The 24,273-nt window shown below is 42.0% G+C and overlaps 1 long non-coding RNA gene across 2 annotated transcripts; it reads left to right on the top strand.

The window, feature by feature from the left end:
- Positions 1-3,295: 3,295 nt before the first annotated feature.
- LOC110509529 (uncharacterized) lies at positions 3,296-21,030 on the top strand. 2 transcript variants are annotated; one of them, XR_002471442.3, is made up of 3 exons: positions 3,296-3,406; positions 20,059-20,127; positions 20,587-20,712. It is a non-coding gene; the product is annotated as an uncharacterized LOC110509529 (long non-coding RNA). The 2 variants fall into 2 exon arrangements; XR_016493446.1 differs by having other exon boundaries at positions 3,306-3,406; positions 20,021-20,127; positions 20,587-21,030.
- The last annotated feature ends 3,243 nt before the right edge of the window (positions 21,031-24,273 follow it).

The following is a 24,273-nucleotide window of genomic DNA, read 5'->3' as shown; positions in this document are numbered from 1 at the left end:
TAGATTGCAAAATAGTGGTGAAGAAATTTTCGATGCACCGATTCCATGGCACATGGTTTATCAAATCAAAGTGTATTTGTCACGTGCGCCGAATACAACAGGTGTAGTAGACCGTACCATGAAATGCTTACTTACAGGCTCTAACCAATAGTGCAAATAAGGTATTAGGTGAAAAATAGTTAAGTAAAGAAATAAAAACAACAGTAAAAAAGATAGTGAAAAGTAACAGTAGCGAGGCTATATACAGTAGCGAGGCTATAAAAGTAGCGAGGCTACATACAGACACCGGTTAGTCGGGCTGATTGAGGTAGTACGTACATGTAGATATGGTTAAAGTGACTATGCATATATGATGAACAAAGAGTAGCAGAAGCATAAAAGAGGGGTTGGCGGGTGGTGGGTGGCGGGACACAGTTAGCCAATGTGCGGGAGCACAGGTTGGTTGGGACAATTGAGGTAGTATGTACATGAATGTATAGTTAAAGTGACTATGTGTAAATGATAAACAGAGAGTAGCAGCAGTGTAAAAGTATGGTTGGGAGGGGAGGCACACAGTGCAAATAGAGAGAACAGTCCATGACTGGGGTGGCTGGGGTCTTTGACAATTTTGGGGCCTTCTTCTGACACCGTCTGGTGTAGAGGTCCTGGATGGCAGGCAGCTTAGCCCCAGTGATGTACTGGGCCGTACGCACTACCCTCTGTAGTGCCTTGCTGTCGGAGGCCGAGCAATTGCTGTACCAGGCAGTGATGCAACCAGTCAGGATGCTCTCGATGTTGCAGCTGTAGAACCTTTTGAGGATCTCAGGACCCATGCCAAATCTTTTTAGTTTCCTGAGGGGGAATAGGCTTTGCCGTGCCCTCTTCACGACTGTCTTGGTGTGTTTGGACCATTCTAGTTTGTTGCTGATGTGGACACCAAGGAACATTGTTACGGATACAGGTATCCTTCTCCCCTCACAGGTGAAAATCATCATTCCCCAATCAGTCACCAATCAATCATCAATCAGAAGACACACCTCCTCCTGTTTCCTACCCAATCCCAGTTCCTTTCCCTTGGTTTAAAAACCCTGTCAGTTGTTTGATCTGGAGCTCAATCGCTCTGTAAATGCCATATGTCTGTAGAGTGCTCTGTTTCACCCTCTCCTACTATGTCTCTCTATCGCTCTTTATGTATTGTGCTATCTTTTGTTTGAGCACCTCCATATCACTTTGTCCTCACCAGTGAGTATTGTTTTTGGTTATGGTGTTTGTTTGCTGGTGGGAAAAGGGGGAACCAAGACAAGTTGCCCATGGACACACACTACCCGTAGGTAAACTTTGGGTCCAGCTCAGCCCCTTTTCCTGCTCCCCCCATTACCGTGTGTTTTCCAATAAACCCTGAGTTTGACGGTAATTTAGTTGTCTGTAGTTATTTCGTTCTCACTTTTACTTTTTCACTATTATAGTTTGCATGAGTTATGTTATGGGTCTCGTTACCATCCCCCCTAGACTGTCGGGCCAAAAGGGATTCGCAACAAACATGTAGCTCGCAACCTGCTTCACTACAGCCCTGTCGATGAGAATGGGGGTGTGCTCGGTCCTCCTTTTCCTGTAGTCCACAATAATCTCCTTTGTCTTGGTTACGTTGAGGGATAGGTTGTTATTCTGGCACCATCCGGCCCGATCTCTGACCTCCTCCCTATAGGCTGTCTCGTCATTGTCTGTGATCAGGCCTACCACTGTTGTGTCGTTTGCAAACTTAATTATGGTGTTGGAGTCATGCCATGGTCATGCCTGGCCATGGAGTTGTGGATGAACAGGGAGTACAGGAGGGGACTGAGCACGCACCCCTGGGGGGCTCTTATTTCTTGTTAACAAACTATAGTTTTGGCAAGTCGGTTAGGAAATCTACTTTGTGCATGACACAAGTCATTTTTCCAACAATTGTTTACAGACAGATTATTTCACTTATAATTCACTGTATCACAATTCCAGAAGTTACCATACACTAAATTGACTATGCCTTTAAACCGTTTGGAAAATTCCATAAAATTATGTCATGGCTTTGGAAGCTTCTGATAGACTAATTGACATAATTTGAGTCAATTGGAGGTGCATCTTTGGGTGTCAGGGAAAATGTATGGAGTAAAAAGTACATTATTTTCTTTAAGAATGCACTGAAATGTTGTCTAAAATATAAATAGTAAAGTAAAGTAGAATACCCCAAAAAGTAGAACTTTACAGTATTTTTACTTAAGTACTTCACACCACTGGCCGGGGGGGGGGGGCTTTACTTGACTCATCGCGCTCTAGGGACTCCTTGTGGCGGGCTGGGCACCTACAGGCTGACCTCGTCGCCAGGTGAACTGTGATTCCTCCGACATATTCGTGCCACTGGCTTCTGGGTTAAGCGGCGGGTGTTAAGAAGAGCGCTTTGGCGGGTCATGTTTTGGAGGACGCATGACTCGACCTTCGCCTCCCGAGCCCATTGGAGAGTTGCAATGATGGGACAAGATCGAAACTGGGGGAAAAAAGGGTAAATAAATAAAAATGTATAAATCTTGCCACCAATAGAATGTTATATTTATGGTTGATACAAACTTCCCAGCTCTGCAGAATTTGCTGCGAAGAGACTGATCATTTATTTTGGTACTGTCCATATGTAGCTTGTTTTTGGTTACAAGTCCAGGAAGGGAATTGCAACATATACCTGGAGCTAATGCTGCAGATAACAATACTGTGTGTCAGTCTGTGTGTGTATGTGTTTTAAGCATTTAGAATGTGAAGTTTTCCAGTGCCTAGCAAAGAACGGCACTTTTTGGTAGATGGTAAAATTACAATATAACAACTTAACATTTTCACGCGCAAATGTGCTTTTTATGCACAAAAGTAAAATGGTTATTCAATTCCCTATCAGGACATTGCAATTACATTATATTTGAATATATAACAAAACGTTTTTAAAACTGTTTGGAGGTAACATTAAGCTAAGTAATGTCCATTGCTTTCATAATGAAATATTATTCTTATTGAATGCTTCATACTCATGCTTGATTTGTAACCACAACTCCAGACATAAATGCTCAGAAATAACATACCGCGTGTGAATTCAAACTCTTGCAAGTGATGCAACATGGAATATTATTGTGATATAATATGCCTCATCCATCAAAAGTCCCTCAAATGAAGTCAGAAATGTAGGCTAAAAGACCTCACATCAATGCATTGTGCGAATTGACATTGTGATTTTTGTTACCTGAGACATTCACAGGAAGTCCAGGGGCAGGCGGGATTTGAAGGTAAATATCAGGGGCGGAGCTTTCGGTGCTTGGTAGATCGATGCCTTCTGAACTTAAAGGCAAAGTAATAAACTAAACATAAATCGCCGGTTGCTGCTTCAGAGAGCCGTTCGCCTCCGTTATTTCAGGTAATTTTGGACAGAAAACGCTTCACGGGGTGCACAGGGTTTGCTGAGAAGATGCTTATTTCCCCACGACTTGCTTCGAATCTGATATCTATGTGACTGATTTTTGATAGATCAGACAAAAGTCACGTTATTGACCAAAATAGCACAGTTCTTTGGTTGTTTTTGGCTAGATGTATAGCCTTTAGTCGATGCGTTGCAGCCTATGACGATAATGTGTTGTAACGGTATGGTAAGGTTCTATTTTCTATATTAATCAACTCGTGTTTTATGGAAAGTGACTTCTAGATAAATAAATATATATTGCGCAATGTATATCCTCTTGTGATGTCTGAATCGAAAAAGATTTCAACAAGCTCTCTTGGCCAATAAATATATCATGCTTTGTGCTAGTCGATAGATAATGCTTTAATAAGGTTATGCCATGTACCATCCCAGCTGTGACTAATGCTGTGTTTGTAATTATGTTGGAGGAAGGAATTTACCGGTTGTGAAGTTGTAAATACCATTTGGATGCATTCACATGCTTTGAATTCTGCTGAGAAACGCTGAATATGCTGCATAAACCATAAACTATAAATATAGCGACCGTGCATGAAACAAATGATTGTGTTCAAAAACCAAATGAATAGATTACTTTTTATAAATAAAATGTTTTTGCAATTAACTACCGAAAATGCTGTTATGGAGATAATTTCGTTAGTAGGGGATGTCAGACGTCAGCATGTGGGAGAAGTGGGAGCTCAAATCTTATTGGTAACATACACATGGTTAGCAGATGTTAATGCAAGTGTAGCAAAATTCTTGTGCATCTAGTTCTGACCGTGCAGTAATATCTTAACAAGTAATCTAACAAATTCACAACAACTACCTTATACACACATGTAAAGGGATGAATAAGAATATGTACATGTAAATATATGGATGAGCGATTGCCGTATATACTTATGAGATGAGTAATGTAGGATATGTAAACATTAATAAAGTGGCTTTAAATAAAGTGACTAGTGATACCTTTTAAGTCAATTTATTAAAGTGGCCAAAGATTTGAGTCTGAGTGTTGGCAGCAGCCTCTCAATGTTAGTGGTGGCTGTTTAACAGTCTGATGGCCTTGAGATAGAAGCTGTTTTTCAGTCTCTCGGTCCCAGCTTTGATTCACCGGTACTGACCTCGCCTTCTGGATGATAGCGGGGGAACAGGCAGTGGCTCGGGTGGTTGTTGTCCTTGATGATCTTTTTGACCTTCCTGTGACAATGGGTGCTGTAGGTGTCCTGGAGGGCAGGTAGTTTGCCCCCAGTGATGCGTTGTGCAGACCGCACTACCCTCTGGAGAGCCTTACGGTTGAGGGCGGTGCAGTACCAGGCAGTGATACAGCCCGAAAGGATGCTCTCGATTGTGCATCTGTAAAAGTTTGAGTCTTTTAGGTGACAAGCAACATTTCTTCAGCCTCCTGAGGTTGAAGAGGCATTGTTGCGCCTTCTTCACCACGCTGTCTGTGTGGGTGGACCATTTAATTTTGTCAGTGATATGTACCAAGACTAACTTAAAAAACTTTCCACCTTCTCCACTACTGTCCTGTGGATGGGGGGGGGGGGGGGGGTTCCTGAAGTCCACGATCATCTCCTTTGTTTTGTTGATGTTGAGTGAGAGGTTATTTTCCTGACACCACACTCCGAGGGCCACTGTAGTGTCGTCTGCAAACTTGATGATTGAGTTGGAAGCGTGCATGGACACGCAGTCATGGGTGAACAGGGAGTACAGGAGAGGGCTGAAAATGCACCCTGGGTGCAACCCCAGTGTTGAGGATCAGTGGGATGGAGATGTTGTTTCCTACCTTCACCACCTGGGGGTGGCCTGTCAAAGTCCAGGACCCAGTTGCACAGGGTGGAGTCGAGACCCAGGGTCAGCCAGCTGGTCTGTGCATGCTCTGAGGACGCGGCTAGGGATGCTGTCTGGGCCGGCAAATGTTTTACTCACGTTGGCCACGGAGAAGGACAGCTGGCTGTGTCAGTGGTAGCGGGCCGTGTCAGTGGCACTGTATTGTCCTCAAAGTGAGCAAAGAAGTTGTTTAATTTGTCTGGGAGCAAGATGTCGATGTCCGCAATGTGGCTGGTTTTCTTTTTGTAATCGGTGATTGACTGTAGACCCTGCCACATACGTCTTGTTTTTGAGCCGTTGAATTGCAACTATACTTTGTCTCTATACTGACACTTTACTTGTTTGATTGCCTTGCGAAGGGAATAGCTGCACTGTTTGTATTCAATCATGTTTCCAGTCACCTTGCCATGATTAAAAGCGGTTGTTCGCGCTTTCAGTTTTGGGCGAATGCTGCCATCAATCTACGGTTTCTGGTTAGGAAAGGATTTAATAGTCACAGTGGGTATGACATCGCCGATGCACTTGCTAATAAACTCCCTCAACGAGTCAGCGTATACATCAATGTTATTGTCTGAGGATATCCGGAACATATCCTAGTCCACGTGATCGAAGCAATCTTGAAGCGTGGAATCCTATTGGTCAGACCAGCATTGGATAGACCTGAGCACGGGCGTTTCCTGTTTTCATTTCTGTCTATAGGCTGGGAGCATCAAAATGGAGTTATGGTCAAATTTGCTGAAGGCAGGGCGGGGGAGGGCTTTGTATGCATCGCGGTTAGAGTAGCCATGGTCCAGAATGCTACCAGCTCGAGTCGCGCATTCAATATGCTGATAGAATTTAGAAAGTATTGTTCTTAGGTTAGCATTGTTAAAAATCCCCAACTACAATAAATGATGCCCCAGAATGTATGGTTTCCAGTTTACATAGAGTCCAGTGAAGTTCTTTCAGGGCCGACGAGGTATCTGCTTGGCGGGGGTTACACGGCTGTGACTATAATCGAAGAGAATTCTCTTGGAAGATAAAGCTGTTGGCATTTGATTGTAAGGAATTCTAGGTCAGGTGAACAAAAGGACTTGAGTTCCTGCTCAGGATGATAGAGGAATTAGTTTCCCACTAGCAATTACCAGATGGAGGGCCGTTCAAGTGGATTTTTCCCAGTCTTATTTGGTAAATTTACACTTGGTTACAAACACAGCAATATTCCCTATATATTACCTGTTGTGCTTTTTAAATGCTACTGCCTATGATTAAATACAGACAACATGATCAAGAAACAACTATTGTCCTTTATAATTAATTATAGGGAATATTGTTTGTATTGGGCACTAGATACTTTGTATTAGGCTATATAGGTTGAAATGGGGTTATGCCTCCATTTATTTTAGCCCATGCTAACTTCATATAACATTAGCAACCATTAAAGTAATGAAACCAACTTGAATATTTGTGTGGAGCAGTGGTGCACACATAGATATCCTACTAAATTACTAGAGGGGCTATGTCATAAACCCTCAACGTTTCAGAATGGGGTGAAAATGGCAGCCATATTGGTCAGGGAGAAATCCAAACCTGTCTAAGAGGTCGTTATCAATAAAACGTCACAATAAGGTGCAGGATGTTCAATTTTCCTGCTGGGGGGCAAGGAGACCCCAAACTCTGCTAAAACCATTGACAACTGCATGCCGTTTTCAAGGGATTGTTAAATAAATGTTTATTTATTTTATTTTTATTTCACCTTCATTTAACCAGGTAAGCTAGTTGATAACAAGTTCTCATTTGCAACTGCGACCTGGCCAAGATAAAGCAAAGCAGTGCGACACAAACAACAACACATTATAACTATTTGGTTGTAATATCATCACCTCTTGAAGAGCATAGTCAGAACTACAGATTATTCCATTCAAAACAACTGCGCACATTTAGCTCTATAAATCAGTTATACAGTTATACAGCAAGTATAATTTTCATGATCAGTAAACATCAAATTATTATGTAATTTCAGATATGTTAGGGTAGCTTCGTGATATCTCTCAATATTTCCCACCATTAATTGGATATGAGTGATATAAAAGTTAATTATACCTGACAAGTATTAGTGGTTTAGGTTAATTTCCCCATCCACTGTGGGCTCTGCCTGTCAAGCAGTAGAAGAGCGCATTTGCCGATGTACTGTTAGCTGATAATGTTTACTTTGCAAGGCAAGCGACCCGTAAAAGCTTTGTAGCTACAGTTGGCTAAACATAGTGGTAAGTAGACGTAATGTAATTTTTTCTCCAACCAACATAGGCCTACCTAGTGAAGTTAGCTAACATTATCCTCTTTTCAACCTTGTTTTGAAGTGTTCAATCATGATTGCTGCTGACAGACATGATAGGCTACATTGATTGATGGACCATGTCAAATTGGCTAGCTAATAACAGATCAGCTCAATATGGCTAGTTAACAAGAGAACTTTCAGGGTATAAACTAGATCAGGGGTAGGCAACCCTGTTCCTGGAGTACTGCAGGTATTGGAGGAGTTTGTCCCACCTGACCAAATGAGCCAATTGATCAATTCAGTGATCAATTCAGCCTACATTTAAAACACCTGGTTACTTCGAAAACATGAAGAGCCTGCGGCACTAAAGGACCAGGGTTGTCTTCCCCTGAACTGGATGGCAATGTCCAAATATTGTTTGATTTGCTTACCATCTGTAGTGGTGATGACAGTAGTCTTTATGACAACTTTACCAGGATGAGGACTTGCCGATGTCAAGCTCGTTCCAAAAGCCTAATCTCGGATGAAGCAAGCTAAATACATGTTTTTTGACAAATGGATAGGAGAAACACTACATGGATAGGCTACCAAACCCAATATCTGAAATTACATGATCAATTCATGTTTACTGATCATGAAAAGCATGCAGTTACTTGCTTTATATCTCTGACGATAGAACACAACGTGGAGTAATCAGAAATGTGTAGTTGTGACTATGCTCTTCAAGAGGTGATGATATTAAAACCAAATAGTTAACATTTATTTAACAATCCCTTGGAAATATTTAACAATTCCTTGAAAAAGGCAATGGTCAATGGTTTTAGCAGGGGGCTCCTTGGCCCCCAGCAGCCAAATTGAATGCTATGCACCGTATTGTGACATTTTATTGATAATGACCTAATGGAATGAATGGCAGTGGAGGCTTAATCCTGATTTTATTTATGCAGGAAAATGAAAGTACAGTGCCTTGCAAAAGTATTCGGCCCCCTTGAACTTTGCGACCTTTTGCCACATTTCAGGCTTCAAACATAAAGATATAAAACTGTATTTTTTTGTGAAGAATCAACAACAAGTGGGACACAATCATGAAGTGGAACCACATTTATTGGATATTTCAAACTTTTTTAACAAATCAAAAACTGAAAAATTGGGCGTGCAAAATTATTCAGCCCCTTTACTTTCAGTGCAGCAAACTCTCTCCAGAAGTTCAGTGAGGATCTCTGAATGATCCAATGTTGACCTAAATGACTAATGATGATAAATACAATCCACCTGTGTGTAACCAAGTCTCCGTATGAATGCACCTGCACTGTGATAGTCTCAGAGGTCCGTTAAAAGCGCAGAGAGCATTGGTGGACACGGTGGTTGGAATGCGTCAGACTAAAGGACAGATTTCCACCAGTCTAATGTCCATTGCTTTTGTTTCTAGGCCCAAGCAAGTCTCTTCTTCTTATTGGTGTCCTTTAGTAGGGGTTTCTTTGCAGCAATTTGACCATGAAGGTCTGATTCATGCAGTCTCCTCTGAACAGTTGATGATGAGATGTGTCTGTTACTTCTGAGGTGCAGTTAATTGCCGATTGATGAACTTAGTTGATGAACTTATCCTCTGCAGTAGAGGTAACTCTGGGTCTTTATTTCCTGTGGCGGTCCTCATGGGAGCCAGTTTCATCATAGCACTTGAAGAAACTTTAAAAGTTCTTGAAATTTTCCAGATTGACTGATCTTATTGTCTTGAAGTAATGATGGACTGTCTTTTCCTTATGATTATTTGGGCTTGTTCTTTCCATAATATTTACTTGGTCTTTTATCTTCTGTATACCACCCCTACCTTGTCACAACACAACTGATTGTCTTAAACACATTAAGAAGGAAAGAGATTCCACAAATTAACTTTTAACAAGGCACACCTTGTTAATTGAAATGCATTCCAGGTGACTTAATGAAGCTGGTTGAGAGAATGGCAATTGTGTGCAAAGCTGTTATCAAGGCAAAGGGTGGCAACTTTGAAGTGTCTCAAATATAACATATAATTTACCTACTGCAGATGTGGCCATGGCAATAAATTGCAATGTCCGTACTGTGAGACGCCTACGACAGCGTTACAGGGAGACCGGATGGACAGCTGATCGTCCTCGCAGTGGCAGACCACGTGTAACAACACCTGCACAGGATCGGTACATCCGAACATCACACCTGCAGGACAGGTACAGGATGGCAACAACAACTGCCCGAGTTACACCAGGAATGCACAATCCCTCCAGTAGTGCTCAGACTGTCCACAATAGTCTGAGAGAGGTTGGACTGAGGGCTTGTAGGCCTGTTGTAAGGCAGGTCCTCACCAGACAACAACGTGGCCTACGGGCACAAACCCACCGTCGCTGGACCAGACAGGACTGGCAAAAAGTGCTCTTCACTGACGAGTCACTGTTTTGTCTCACCAGGGGTGATGGTCGGATTTGTGTTTATCGTCAAAGGAATGAGCATTACACCGAGGCCTGTACTTTGGAGCGGAATCAATTTGAAGGTGGATGTCCGTCATGGTCTGGGGCAGTGTGTCACAAGATCATCAGACTGCCTGCAATGACAACAAGCTCAATCTCAACGCTGTGCGTTAGACGGAAGACATCCTCCTCCCTCATGTGGTACCCTTCCTGCAGGCTCATCCTGACATGACCCTCCAGCATGACAATGCCACCAGCTATACTGCTCGTTCTCTGCGTGATTTCCTGCTAGACAGGAATGTCAAGTGTTCTGCCATGGCCAGCGACGAGCCCGGATCTCAATCCCATTGAGCACATCTGGGACCTGTTTGATCTGAGGGTGAGGGCCATTCCCCCCAGAAATGTCCGGGAATCTGCAGGTGTCTTGGTGGAAGAGTGGGATAACATCTCACAGCAAGAACTGGCAAATCTGGTGCTGTCCATGAGGAGGCGATGCACTACTGTACTTAATGCAGCTGGTGGCCACACCAGATACTGACTATTACTTTTGATTTTGACCACCCCTTTGTTCAGAGACACATTATTCCATTTCTGTTACTCACGTCTGTGGAACTTGTTCAGTTTATGTCTCAGTTGTTGAATCCTATGTTCATATAAATATTTACACATGTTAAGTTGGCCGAAAATAAACAGTTTTTTTGCTGAGTTTGTATTTTCGTTTATTATTTTGCCCTAACCCTACCACCCCTCCCTTAATTGGAGTAAACTAATGGACAACAACACTTAGGCTTCTACTTCCAGGGTATACAAACTATATACATTTTATAGACACAGTATATTTTACAATAGTTATCTTCTGTTTGTTTCCACACTCGTCATTCAGCTACCCTCAATCCCTCCCATCAATGTCTGAAGAACATCCAGTTACATTTCTATTTGCCATATATTTTTAACTGTGCTGTTTCACAAAAGGTCTGAACCTATATACATTTTATGGACACAGTATATTTGACTTGAGCTATCTTGTTGTTTTTAGTCCCACCCTTCAGCACCACTCAACCCCACACCATCCATTTAAAAAAAATGTATATTTGCCATATATTTATTTTTTATATTATTGATCGATTGACTTGACCCAAATTTAATGAACGGTATAGTATTACCTTTCCTTTCCCCTTTAAAAGCTTGAGACTCTGTCACGGAGGAGGTGTCGAGCCTAGAGACAGAATTTCAGCCAATTAAAAAACCCTGACCCCCCCTTGTGAGCGCCAGTCGGAGAAAGTACGGGCAAAAGGCCAGAACAATGTGCGCAGTTTCCAAGGAAACTGCATGTCTTGACCTCTTCATATCCCTCCACATCCCATCCACCCTCAGCCAATGGATTCGTTTCCATGGAGATGTCTCTAGCTGGGTATGGAAACATTTAGTTGCCGAAACTCAATTGGAAAGGCACATGGGCAAATTATAAATCAATATAAAATAAAATTGTATTTTTGACATACGCTGAAAACAACAGACCTTACAATGCTTACTTACAAGCCCTTAACCACCAGTGCAGTTTTAAGAAAAATGTGTTAAGTAAAAAATAGATAAGTTTAAACAAATAAAAAATAATACCAAATAGTTAGAGCAGCAGTAACATAACAGTAGCGAGGCTATATACAGGGGTACAGAGTCAAGGAGGCTAGGCTAGGCTATATACAGGGGTACCAGTACAGAGTCAATGTGCAGGGGCACCGGTTAGTCGAGGTAATTGAGGTAATATGTACAGGTAGGTAGAGTTAAAGTGACTGCATAGATAATAAACAGCGAATAGCAGCAGCGTAAAAGAGGGGGGTGGGGAGGAAATGCAAATAGTCTGGGTAGCCATTTGATTAGCTGTTTATGAGTCTTATGGCTTGGGGTAGAAACTGTTGAGAAGCTTTTTGGACCTAGACTTGGCGCTCCGGTACCGCTTGCCGTGCTGTAGCAGAGACCGTCTGACCAGGGTGGCTGGAGTTTGACAGTTTTTAGCGCCTTTCTCTGATCACCTGGTATAGAGGTCTTGGATGGCAGGAAGCTTGGCCCCAGTGATGTACTGGGTCGTTACGGACAACCCTCTGTAGTGCCTTGTGGTCAGAGGCCGAGCAGTTGCCATACCAGGGGGTGATGCAACCAGTCAGGATGCTTTCGATGGTGCAGATGTATAACTTTGAGGATCTGAGAGCCTATGCCAATCTTTTCAGTCTCCTAAGGGGGAATAGGTTTTGTCGTGCCCTCTTCACGACTGTATTGGTGTGCTTGGACCGTGATAGTTTGTTGGTGATGTGGACACAGACGAACTTGAAGCTCTCAACCTGTTCCACTACAGCCCCGTCGATGAGAATGGGGGTCTGCTCGGTCCTCCTTTTTCTGTATTCCACAATCATCTCCTTTGTCTTGATCACATTGAGGGAGAGGTTGTGGCACCACATGGCCAGGTCTCTGACCTCCTCCCTATAGCCTGTCTCATCGTTGTCTGTGATCAGGCCTACAACTGTTGTGTCATCAGCAAACTTAATGATGGTGTTGGAGTCATGCCTGCCATGCAGTAATGAGTGAACAGGGAGTACAGGAGGGGACTGAGCCACCACCCCTGAGGGGCCCCCTGTGTTGAGGATCAGCATAGAGGATGAGTTGTTACCTACCTTTGTCCAGGATCCAGTTGCAGAGGGAGGTGTTTCGTCCCAGGGTCCTTAGCTTAGTAAAGAGCTTTGAGGACACTAAGGTGTTGAACACTTAGCTGTCGTCAATGAATAGCATTCTCACGTAGGTGTTCCTTTCGTCCAGGTGGGAAAGGGAAGTGTGGAGTGCAATAGAGATGACATCATCTGTGGGTATTTTGGGGCGGTATGCAAATTCGAGGGGGTCTAGGGTTTTGGGGATAATGGTGTTGATATGGACCATTCTTTCAAAGAACTTTATGGTTGCAGGTGTGAGTGCTACTGGTCGGTAGTCATTTAGGCAGGTTACCTTAGTGTTCTTGAACAAAGGGACTATGTTGGTTTGCTTGAAACATGTTGGTATTACAGATTCAGCCAGGGAGAGGTTGAAAATGTCACTTGCCAGTTGGTTAGCTCATGCATGGAGTACACGTCCTGGTAATCTGTCTGGCCCTGCGGCCTTATGAATGTTGACCTGTTTAAAGGTCTTACTCACATCGGCTACGGAGAGCGGGATCACACAGTCGTCCGGAACAGCTGATGCTCTCATACGTTTCAGTGTTACTTGCCTCGAAGCGAGCATAGAATTGATTTAGCTCGTCTGTTAAGCTTGTGTCACTGGGCCGCACGCGGCTCTGCTTCCCTTTGTAGTCTGTAATAGTTTGCAAGCCCTGCCACATCCGACGAGTGTCGGAGCTGGTGTAGTACAATTAGATCTTATTCCTGTATTGACGCTTTGCCTGTTTGATGGTTCGTCAGAGGGCATAGCAGGATTTCTTAAAAGCATCCGGGTTAGAGTCCCCTTCTTTGAAAGCGACAGCTCTACCCTTTAGCTCAGTGCGGATGTTGCCTGTAATCCATGGCTTCTGTTTGGGGTATGTACGTATGGTCACTGTGTGGATGACGTCATCGATGCACTTATTGATGAAGCAAGTGACTGATGTGGTGTACTCATCAATGCCCTCGGAAGAATCGCAGAACATATTCCAGTCTATGCGAGCAAAACTATCCTGTAGCTTAGCCTTATCTGACCACTTATTGACCGAGTCACTGGTGCTTCCTGCTTTAGTTTTTGCTTGTAAGTAGGAATATGGTCAGATTTGCCAAATGGAGGGCGAGGGAGGGCTTGTATGCATCTCTGTGTATGGAGTAAAGGTGGTCTAGAGATTTTTTCCCCTCTGGTTGCACATTTAACATGCTGGTAGAAATGAGGTAAAACAGATTTAAGTTTCCCAACATTAAAGTCCCCAGAAACTAGGGGCTCCGCCTCTGAATCAGCGTTTTCCTGTTTGCTTATGGCCGTATATAGTTAATTGAGTGCGGTCTTAGTGCCAGCATCAGCTTGTGGTGGTAAATAGATATCCATGAAGAATATAGAGGAAAACTCTATTGGTAAATGGTGTGGTCTACAGCTTATCATGAGATACTCTACCTCAGGTGAGTAAAACCTCAAGACGTCCTTAGATATTGTGCACCAGCTGTTGTTTGCAAATAAGCAGTTGAAGTCGGAAGTTTACATACACCTTAGACAAATACATTTAAACTCAGTTTTTCACAATTCCTGACATTTAATCAGAGTAAAAATTCCCTGTCTTAGGTCAGTTAGGATCACCACTTTATTTTAAGAATGTGAAATGTCAGAATAATAGCAGAGAGAATGATTTATTTCAGTTTTTATTTCTTTCATCACATTCCCAGTAGGTCAGAATTTTACATACACTCAATTAGTATTTGGTAGCATTGCCTTTAAATTGTTTAACTTGGGTCAAATGTTTCAGGTAGCCTTCCACAACCTTCCCACAATAAGTTGGGTGAATTTTGGCCCATTCCTCCTGGCACTGCTGGTGTAACCGAGTCAGGTTTGTAGGCCTCCTAGCTTGCACACACTTTTTCAGTTCTGCCCACAACTTTTCTATAGGATTGAGGTCAGGGCTGTGTGATGGCCATTCCAATACCTTGACTTTGTTGCCCTTAAGCCATTTTCCCACAACTTTGGAAGTATGCTTGGAGTCGTTGTCCATTTGGAAGACACATTTGTGACCAAACTTTAACTTGTCTTGAGATGTTGCTTCAATATATCCATATAATTTTCCTACCTCATGAAGCCATCTATTTTGTGAAGTGCACCAGTCCTTCCTGCAGCAAAGTACCCCCACAACATGATGCTGCCACCCCCGTGCTTCACTGTTGGGATGGTGTTTTTTGGCTTGCAAGCCTCCCCCTTTTTCCTCCAAACACAACAATGGTCATTATGGCCAAACAGTTCTATTTTTGTTTCATCAGACCAGAAGACATTTCTCCAAAAGGTACAATCTTTGTCCCCATGTGCAGTTGCAAACCGTAGTCTGGCTTTGTTATGGAGGTTTTGGACCAGTGGCTTCTTCCTTGCTGAGCAGCTTTTTGGGTTATGTCGATATAGGACTCATTTTACTGTGGATATAGATACTTTTGTACCTGTTTCCTCCAGCATCTTCACAAGGTATTTTGCTGTTGTTCTGAGATTGAGTTGCACATTTCGCACCAAAGTACGTTAATCTCTAAGAGACAGAACACGTCTCCTTCCTGAGCGGTATGACGGCTGCGTGGTCCCATGGTATTTATACTTGCGTGCTATTGTTTGTACAGTTGAACATAGTACCTTCAGGTGTTTGGAAATTGCTCCCAAGGATGAACAAGACTTGTGGAGGTCTACAATTTTTTGGCTGATTTCTTTTGATTTTCCCATGATGTCAAGCAAAGAGGCACTGGGCTTGAAGTTAGGCCTTGAAATACATCCACAGGTACATCTCCAATTGACTCAAATTATGTGAATTAGCCCATCAGAAGCTTCTAAAGCCCTGACATAATTTTCTGGATTTTCCAAGCTGTTTAAAGGCACAGTCAACTTAGTGTATGTAAACTTCTAACCCACTGGAATTGTGATACAGTGAATTCTAAGTGAAATAATCTGTCTGTAAACAATTGTTGGAAAAATTACTTGTGTCATGCACAAAGTAGATGTGCATGACACAACTTGCCAAAACTATAACAAGAAATTTGTGGAGTGGTTGAAAAACAAGTTTTAATGACTCCAACCTAAGTGTTTGTAAACCTCCAACTTCAACTGTACATAGACGCCACCCCTTGTCTTACCAGAGTCTACAGTTCTATCCTGCCGATACAGTGTATGTTATTCATGTCGTCGTTCATCCAAGACTCGGTGAAACATAAGATATTACCATCCCATTGGTAGGATATACATGCTTGTAGTTAGTCTATTTTATTTTCGAATGATTGTACGTTGGCTAATAGTACAGATGGGAAATGCAAATTACCCACTCACCACCTGTGATGGCAGAAACATTATGTGCAAAATAAGTTACAAATAACCCAGAAAAACACACAATAGCACAATTGGTTAGGAGACTGTAAAACATGTTTGCAATTCCTTTTCTTAAATGAGAATGCATTTTTTGTGACAATTCTAATTGAAATGGAAAACATATATTGCATTATCATTTTCATGATTGAGTATGCATAATATCTGACAATTTGAAGAATAAATGGTAAATTGTGTTTGATATTTCATTTCCATGGTGCTATCCAGTACAACACTGACACATCACTAAATGTTCGCCATTTCATTTTCTTGTTGTGATAGCATAAATTGTGACAAATTACAATTATTCTCAATTTGCAATTCACCATTTTTTTTACCAACTCTGTGTGGTTTAAGACTGTCACAATTGTTATGGTCAATCAAATTCCAAAAATCAATTGCTTCATTTTTCTATTTAGTTTCCTTCATTTCGTGTCAAACAAACACGGTGGGCGGGGTTCCGGTCACCTGAGGCAGAAGACGTTGCCTGTGCTTGCTGTCAACAGTCGCTTTCGGTTGTAGCTGTACTGATATGGCATGTTTTAGGCTATCTCGGCAACAGCCAGTGAGAAAACCCACAGAAGAAGAACATCCAGTGTGTGCGAGGAGTTTGTGAGTGGGGACTATAAAGCTCAGTGTAGGGGACACTGGAAGCTACTAGTAGCTAGCAAATATGGCTATTATATGTAGCTAGCTACCGGTAGGTAACATAGCTAGCTAGTAGCGTTAGAAAGCTTTTGGCAGCATTCTACCTTCTCCCTACAGTTCTCAACCATTAGATTCACCAACGCCTGCCTCATGTGAACTACAAACCCAACGCTGTGTTTTAATGTTTAGAAACTTCAATAATCATATCTTGTGATACAGCTTTCGAAACATTATCTTTCACCAGCGAGAACGAATCTTTCCAATAAAAAAGACACACTTACTGTAGTGTGTCAATTTAACCTTTTTTATTTTAGGCCTGATATGAAAGATTAGGTCCTCATGCTTCCAAAACTATACCACAAGCGATGCATGTAATGTTCAGACCAAGTTTCGTTGATCCCCCTACAGAAGCCCCTATGTCCAATGTGTAATGTAATGGAACTGAGAGTCATGATCAAAGGCTAGCTTGCTAGTACCTGATTGGCTATGAAGAGGCGTTACTGGCTAACATTACAGTAGCTAGCTAGCCCACTGGCTAGCCTAGCTAGCTAGTTACCTTCACAACAAGACATTGTGGAAGTAAGTATCCCATATTAGGTACTGTTACTTAGATAGATCAGAGGCAGAGGTTGCAAACATAGAGGTAGATACCACCCTGCATCCCACTGCAGGCTTGCTTCTGAAGCTAAGCAGGGACTGATTGGTCATGGTCAGTCCCTAGATTTGAGACCAGGTGCTCCTAGAAGTGGTGTTGGAGGGCCAGTAGCAGGCACCATTTCCTCTGGTCTAAAAAAAAATATCCCAATGCCCCAGGGCAGTGATTGGTGACATTGCCCTGTGTAGGGTGCCTTCTTTCAGGTGGGACGTTAAACGGGTGTCCTGACTCTCTGTGGTCACTAACGATCCCATGGCACTTATCGTAACAGTAGGGGTGTTAACCCCGGTGTCCTGGCTAAATTCTCAATCTGGCCCTCATACCATCACGGTCACCCAATCATCCCCAGCTTACAATTGGCTCATTTATCTCCTCTCCCCTGTAACTATTCCCCAGGTTGTTGCTGTAAATGAGAATGTGTTCTCAGTCAACTTACCTGGTAAAATAACAAATAAATATATGTCACATTGCTGACTCTACCTTTAACAGCTGAGAAACATGTACCACCTATTTCAAAACATATTTAACAATGTATAGATAGATTGGATAGTCTATTTGGATAGAACTGATCGCTACATGCTTACCTGGTAAAATAAGGGTACATTTTCATTTATTTTTATACTGTTTGCAAGTCATTACTTGGCAGTGATTGTGCAACCCAAAGACACATTGTGCTACACTGGGAACAGACCAGTACTCAATGAGTTGGACTTTTGTCCTGATTGTCCTCCCTTTTACCAAAGTGTGCACTTTCAAACTTGCATGATGAGGAGTTTGCTAGTGCACACCATAATACAAGGGTGGAGAATTGGGATGTAGCCCCCATGCACTCTCTCAACCACCTATATGCCTATTCCTGTAGCTGAGGGTTACAGCGATATTGCAATGAGGGGATTCGATTAAGCTGGCCTGGGTGGGCAGAGATTGCACCAGGTGAAAGTGATTGTTTTGAAAATCGGGCTGCCCCCCAGCTGTGAGCCGGGTGCCCTGGCGAAATCGGCTCAAAACAAAGTGACGTTTGTCAAGAATGTGGAGTAATGATTTAGGATTCAGAGTGTTTGCTCTTGGTAAAAAAAATATATATATTTACCTTATTTGCCTTCCCAAGAAAAACTAGTAAAATTCTATCATGTACTTTATGGAAAATACATGTTGCACGTTTCTGAACAATGAACCATGATGTCTTGTTGACGATATGACTTGGCGGCGCAAATTACTGTTCGTGTTGAGCAGGGCGCTCCTCCTCGCTCTCCGCTTTTGGGCCATGTCACGAGCCATAGCCCGGTGCACCCCGGTCCAGTTGAATTAAACTCCCTCAATATAACTCTACTCTATGACATGGTAGTGTACACAGTATAATATAAATCTAATTCTATTCATCTTGTAGTCCCATGATCCTCCCCCACTTTTTATTTTTATTTTTTTTTATTTCACCTTTATTTAACCAGGTAGGCTAGTTGAGAACAAGTTCTCATTTGCAACTGCGACCTGGCCAAGATAAGGCATAGCAGTGTGAACAGACAACACAGAGTTACACATGGAGTAAACAATTAACAAGTCAATAACACAGTAGAAAAAAGGGGAGTCTATATATACATTGTGTGCAAAAGGCATGAGAAGGTAGGCAAATAATTACAATTATGCAGATTAACACTGGAGTGATAAATGATCAGATGGTTATGTACAGGTAGAGATATTGGTGTGCAAAAGAGCAGAAAAATAAATAAATAAAAACAGTATGGGGATGAGGTAGGTGAAAATGGGTGGGCTATTTACCAATAGACTATGTACAGCTGCAGCGATCGGTTAGCTGCTCAGATAGCAGATGTTTGAAGTTGGTGAGGGAGATAAAAGTCTCCAACTTCAGCGATTTTTGCAATTCGTTCCAGTCACAGGCAGCAGAGAACTGGAACGAAAGGCGGCCAAATGAGGTGTTGGCTTTAGGGATGATCAGTGAGATACACCTGCTGGAGCGCGTGCTACGGATTGGTGTTGCCATCGTAACCAGTGAACTGAGATAAGGCGGAGCTTTACCTAGCATGGACTTGTAGATGACCTGGAGCCAGTGGGTCTGGCGACGAATATGTAGCGAGGGCCAGCCGACTAGAGCATACAAATCGCAGTGGTGGGTGGTATAAGGTGCTTTAGTGACAAAACGGATGGCACTGTGATAAACTGCATCCAGTTTGCTGAGTAGAGTGTTGGAAGCAATTTTGTAGATGACATCGCCGAAGTCGAGGATCGGTAGGATAGTCAGTTTTACTAGGGTAAGTTTGGCGGCGTGAGTGAAGGAGGCTTTGTTGCGGAATAGAAAGCCGACTCTTGATTTGATTTTCGATTGGAGATGTTTGATATGAGTCTGGAAGGAGAGTTTACAGTCTAGCCAGACACCTAGGTACTTATAGATGTCCAGTGAGTTATTGTATGTTACATTTTGTTTATTGTAAGTCAAGCTTTCGTTTGCATGCTAGTAAACGTCACCGTTACAGTATTTAATTATTTTATCCCGCAGGGGACAGTAACAGAGACTTTGTAAGGGGGCAGATAATCTATGATAGAGATTGATTATGAGTTCCTGTTGTCTGATTTGAAGGCTACAAAAGGTATTTTTGGAAGAAAAGCCTTTTCTATATTAGCTAATTTTCCCCAGACCTGACAGTGTGCCTTTCAACTAATCTATTTTGTGTTCCAACCCTCAGGAAACTATGTCATTTCTGTGTACGTGCAACCCCAACAGCTCCTCCAGCAGAAGCTGCTTCCTCCTGTCTTCCAGATGCTGCTGACCAAGTTGTCCACCATCTGACAGGTAATGATGCTCTCCCATAGGAAGCAAGGGCTGAAGGGGCACCAACATGGCTGAAAGATGTCTTGCTACCCTAACCCCCCCCCCCCATCAGTGGTCTGCACTGGCTACTCCCCTTCATAGAATGGACTAAAGAGCAATGGAATTGTACATTTGGTTAATGTAGTTCAGTGTTCCTCTTTCCTGCCTAATGGACAACAGTGGGAACATTGTCATCCCTACCTGTGCTGCAACACCTAATTGAACTACTCAATAAGACCACACTTGGGTAAATGGAGTGAATGAGTGATTGGTTACGACAACATGCACTAAACCGGAGCATACAGTTCATGTGAACAATAAAAAACAGACGTGAATTGAATTGTGACTAGTTTACTTATCATGAGTTGTACATTGATCTTCTGTGTATTAGGTTTCCATCCATGCTGTCCATTTAGCATAATATGTGCCCCTTTTTCACAGGCGGTTCTGGCTGATGACCTGTCGCCATAGCTGATATAAACCCAGAAGGAATATCTTCCCCAATGATACTGCTAATATTAGTAACTGTACTGATGAGGAACAGGAGGGTAGGCTTATCCATTGTCCCTGAACTGCTTGAAGTGTAGAGTCAAAATGACAGTGCCACTTTGTTACCACTAGTCACATGTTTGAGAAGATGTTCTGCAAAAATAATAACAATACAGAGATGTTCTTGCTCTTCAAGGAGGTTCTGACAATAATATGTTGGAATCCATTATAAAGAAAACCTACAGTAGTTGAACACTTTGTGTAGGTAGTAACCTGTTTGTTGAACGCCAGTGATTCTAAGAACAAAAATAACTGTTACCTGTAGGACAATGTCTATCACAGGTCACCAAGGGTACAATAAGGCATATCCTTAATAAAATATATTTTCATGGCTAATTGTGCATGCCTCTCATTTTCCACTTAATATGCAATATAGTTATACCTATGGCTTGCATAACCAACTCAGTGCCCTTGTTGTTAGTGTCCTACCTAAGAGTTGAAGGTTGGACAGTTCGATCCCTGACCGAGTCATACCAAAGACTGTAAAAATGGGACCCGATGCGTCTCTGCTTGGCACTGAAGATAGATTGGGTGTAAGGCCCTGCGATAGACTAGCGTCCTATCCAGGGGGTGTACTTGTACATCAAGCTGCCTCACATTACAGAAACAGGAGATATGCTCCTGCTCCTATGAGCCGTTGTGGCTCACACAAGCTAAGGCTCATGCAAATCTCCCCTCTTACTTACTTTGGCTTACAGCTTAAACAGTATTGAGTCAAGGAGTAGCTTTACTGCTCAATAAAATCTGTTGCCACAGTACTGAAGAGGCAGAGCAAGCAGGCTTCTTATCTCGTTGGGATAACCTAGGGTGCCATGACATATGTAACAACCAGCAGTTTTTGTAAATACTCTTCCACCAAGGACGAACTCAAAGGCTAATGGCCAAAGGGGTCCTTTTCACTCTCTCACACAGTCACTGTATCAACAAATATATATGTATATATATCTACAATGCCTTGCAAAAGTATTCATCCCCCTTGGCATTTTTCCTATTTTGTTGCGTTACAACCTGTAATTTAAATTGATTTCTATTTGGATTTCATTTAATGGACATACACAAAATAGTCCAAATTGGTGAAGTGAAATGAATAACTTAATAATAAAAAAATCATAAAAATAAAAAACAGAAAAGTGGTGTGCATATGTATTCACCCCCTTTGCAATGAAGCCCCTAAATAAGATCTGGTGCAAACAATTACCTTCAGGAGTCACATAATTGGTTAAATAAAGTCCACCTGTGTGCAATCTAAGTGTCACATGATCTGAGTACAGTGGGGCAAAAGAGTATTTAGTCAGCCACCAATTGTGCTTGTTCTCCCACTTAAAAAGATGAGAGGCCTGTAATTTTCATCATAGGTACACTTAAACTATGACAGACAAAATGAGGAAAAAAAATATTGTAGGATTTTTAACCTGTTGCATCTCTAGGGGCGCTATTTCATTTTTGGATAAAAAACGTTCCCGTTTTAAGCGCGATATTTTGTCACGAAAAGATGCTCGACTATGCATATTCTTGACAGTTTTGGAGACAGTTTTTGTCTGTAAGTGCCCCAGAACTCATTCTACATGCGAAACCAAGATGATACTTCAACAAGGAAATGAGCAGAATTTCTGAAGCTCTGTTTTCTAATGTCTCCTTATATGGCTGTGAATGCGACAGGAATAAGCTTAGACCATCTGCCATTTCCCCAAGATGTCGGCAGCATTGTGATGTATTTGTAGGCATATCATTGGAAGATTGACCATAAGAGACTACATTTTCCAAGTGTCCGCCTGGTGTCCTGCGTCGAAACTGGTGCGCAAAGCCAGGTGCAAGTATTTTTCCATTTGATAGAGAGGAGAAACCAGGCTTCCACGAACGATATATCATTGAAGAGATATGTGAAAAACACCTTGAGGATTGATTCTAAACAACGTTTGCCATGTTTTCAGTCGATATTATGGAGTTAATTTGGAAAAAAGTTCGCGTTTTGAGGACTGAATTTTCGGGTTTTTTTGGTAGCCAAATGTGATGTATAAAACGGAGCTATTTCTAATACATGGAAAAACTGAGCATCTGCTATCTAACAGAGTATCCTCATTGAAAACATCAGAAGTTCTTCAAAGGTAAATTATTTTATTTGAAGGCTTTTATGTTTTTGTTGAAATGTTGCGTGCTGGATGCTAACGCTAATGCTAACGCTAAATGCTACGCTAGCTAGCTACTTTTACACAAATTATTGTTTTCCTATGGTTGAGAAGCATATTTTGAAAATCTGAGATGACAGTGTTGTTTACAAAAGGCTACGCTTGAGAGATGGCATATTTATTTCATTTCATTTGCGATTTTCATGAATAGTTAACGTTGCGTTATGGTAATGAGCTTGAGGCTGTAGTCACGATACCGGATCCGGGTTTGGGAGATCAGAGAGGTTAATGAATTTATTTGCAAATTTTGGTGGAAAATAAGTATTTGGTCACCTACAAACAAGCAAGATTTCTGGGTCTCACAGACCTGTAACACAGCCATTTTTCATCATCAGTCACAAAAATCAGAAATAGAGAAATGAATCACTAACCTTTGATGATCTTCATCAGATGACACTCATAGGACTTCATGTTACACAATACATGTATGTTTTGTTTGATATATATATTTATATGAAAAAATCTGTTTACATTGGCGCGTTACGTTCAGTAGTTCCAAAATGCAGAGAGCCACATCAATTTACAGAAATACTCATAATAAACATCGCTAAAAGATACAACTATTATGCACAGAATTATAGATACACTTCTCCTTAATGCAACCACTGTGTCAGATTTCAAAAAAACTTTACGGAAAAGGCAAACCATGCTATAATCTGAGTGCGGCGCTCAGAGACCAAAACAACCCAGACAGATATCCGCCATGTTGTGTAGTCAACAGAAGTCAGAAATAGCATTATAAATATTCACTTACCTTTGATGATCATCATAATGCACTCCCAGGAATCCCATCTCCACAATAAATGTTTGAGTTGTTTGATAATGTCCATCATTTATGTCCAAATACCTCCTTTTTTGTTCCCGCATTTAGTACAGTAATCCAGATTCATGACGCGCGATCACTAGGAGCAGACGAAAGTAAAAATGTTCCGTTACAGTAGGTCGAAACATGTCAAACGATGTATAGAATATATCTTTAGGATGTTTTTAACATAAATCTTCAATGTTCCAACCGGAGAATTATTTTGTCTTCAGAATTACAATGGAACTCAAGCTAACTCTCACGCGAACAAGCGTGGCCATCTCGTGGCTCTCTGGCAGACCTCTGACTCATTCCCCTCTCATTCGCCCCCACTTCACAGTAGAAGCCTCAAACAAGGTTCTAAAGACTGTTGACATCTAGTGGAAGCCGTAGGAAGTGCAATATGACCAATACCCCACTGTATCTTCGATAGGCAATGAGTTGAAACCTCAGATTTCCCACTTCCTTGTTGGATTTTTTTCTCAGGTTTTTGCCTGCCATATGAGTTATGTTATACTCACAGACATCATTCAAACAGTTTTAGAAACTTCAGAGTGTTTTCTATCCAAATCCAGTAATAATATGCACACC

This window comes from Oncorhynchus mykiss, chromosome 29 (genome assembly GCF_057628025.1).
Source record: "Oncorhynchus mykiss isolate SJ-2025 chromosome 29, ASM5762802v1, whole genome shotgun sequence".
Taxonomy (NCBI): domain Eukaryota; kingdom Metazoa; phylum Chordata; class Actinopteri; order Salmoniformes; family Salmonidae; genus Oncorhynchus; species Oncorhynchus mykiss.
This window is presented reverse-complemented; position numbering and strand designations above follow the sequence as displayed.